This window comes from Pleurodeles waltl, chromosome 8 (assembly GCF_031143425.1).
Source record: "Pleurodeles waltl isolate 20211129_DDA chromosome 8, aPleWal1.hap1.20221129, whole genome shotgun sequence".
Classification (NCBI taxonomy): domain Eukaryota; kingdom Metazoa; phylum Chordata; class Amphibia; order Caudata; family Salamandridae; genus Pleurodeles; species Pleurodeles waltl.
The window spans coordinates 13,723,299-13,725,462 of NC_090447.1; positions in this window are offsets into that span (position 1 = coordinate 13,723,299).

Below are 2,164 nucleotides of genomic sequence, written 5' to 3' on the forward strand. Positions count from 1 at the left end.
AGATGTGTTGAGGTAGGGTTCCAATGGACATGCTGTGACATTGTACTGGAGGCGCCCTTTGGGGCTCCAATGGGGAAGGTGCAAATCTGAGTTTCAGCAGGATTGGAATTTGGTTGCACAAAAAGCTTTCATATCATCTTTTTCGGTATGTTTGAAATCTATACATTGTCTCTGTGTCTGTTCTCTTCCAGCTCTACTGTCATTTTGTGTATTCTCCATAGTTCTTGGCCTCATCCTGGTTGGTTGTCTAGGCACTTCTCCACTTCAGAAATTCTTCCTTTCACTACCTTTAAGTTGCTTCTGGGATGTGGTAATTGCTCCTCTTAGGGTTTTCCCTGGTCATCAAAGCCACTGTTGAGCTTGTGGCATCAATGGAAACCCTAACGTCTCCTAGCTCTTTTTTGAGCATGGTTAGAGTTGGGTCCAGGAAGGCAGGGGTGGCCGCCATATCTCTTGCTGGGAGTTGTGGCTGTGTTTGATTGACCAGTGATTCTCAGTAAATGAGTAAATGTACATGTTTATCCATCGACATGTGATTGTACGGAAGTACTTGGAATGTCTTGGTTAGTGTCACAGTAGGTTCAAAGCAACTGGTCCTACAAATTGCTATCCCCAGCTAACAGGAAGCAACAATTACAGTTATGAGGAGTGTCTGAGGTAAATAGGTCTTGAGGGGCTGTTAAAGTATGGAAATGTAGCTAAAACAAGTCTATTCGCCAGGAAAGCTGGTTTAATCACTATGGTCCTTGTGGATAGCGGGTTTAGACAGTATGTTTAGTGGTTGGCGAATGTCACTTCTTTCATTTCTAGAATCTTCCAGCCCAGTTCAGGGTAAAAACAGTGAGTTGACACTAGCAGCATGTATCATTGAAGTACTCTAGTATTAAACTCCCTCTGTGCCTTGTGCATACAGTGGGAGCATGTGTTCATCATAGCAGAGGACAAAACAACATAATAGTATTCACAACAGAGTGCAATGCTGGTTTGAAACCCACAACAAGATGGCGGCCGTTCAGAGGGAGAGTGGTCAAATTCTTTATATGAGGGTAACTCCTGAACCTTGAGTGCCAGTACTGAACTGTGTCTCACCAGGGTGAGGAAAGACTGTCATTCCCCCATTAAATGAGCAGTTACCACGTTGTTTCCTGCAATTGGGGTCAAGAATATTGGCCTAATTAGAAGGAGGATGATGTGGCATGGGGCTGTTTACAGCCAGTTGTTGATATGTCCATCTCACCTTGTTGCTCCAGTGTGGGTAGAGTCTCCCAGGGATGTGGGGGTCATAGTAATATTTTCCCCTGCATGATGGCTCCGATTGGGTCTCAATTCTTCCTCATGCAGCCTCAGTAGAATCCAAAGACCATGTTGAGAGGTTGAGGAAAATTAAATCATCAGCGCCTCTCGGGCACCCTAAATGTTCATTCCATGGAGTCCTTCCCAATTCCAAGGAGTCTATTGTCTCAAGTCGCCTCACAATATTGTTCATGCTGCTGAAATTCAAGCATTGAGGCTCGGGCCCTGTACTCTGCGGGAACTTCAGACGGGTGCCACCATGCTCATTGGCACCAAGCCCCATCTCCTGCCTGTTGCATTTTAATAACTAACTTGCATTGCTTTGAAAAATGTTTACATTTTTCTCAATGGTCATTTCAAAACATCTTCAACAAAGACAAGTCTATTCTTTCATAATATTTGGGAACTTCTCTTGGGGTGCTGATCAAAAGTGGACATTTCACTAAATCAGGAGCCCTCTATGAAATCAGATAAGACCCCAAAATGTGAAACACATAAAATGAAAAAGCTGAACGGGACATGGTATGCTTACTCTGCTGCCATTTTTTAAAATGCCTGCTGAAAGCCAAGGGACTGCCCATAAGAAAATGGTGCCAAAGGGGCAGAATAGCAGGAAAGGTATGAAGACAGCTATTATTAACTCAATATTATCCCAATATAAGGCACCAAGAATAGTCATGATGTGAAAATAAAAATTATAAAGTACTAATCAGACAAACATACAATAACAAAATGGTTAATAATTCATATAGATGACTGATGCAAAAGCTCTACTTTGAAAACTGCAACTGTAATTTTATCTTTCTTTAATCAAAACTTTTGACTCCAGTAATCATTTTAGCAGGAAATTGTTTTATTGTTTCAGATTTTT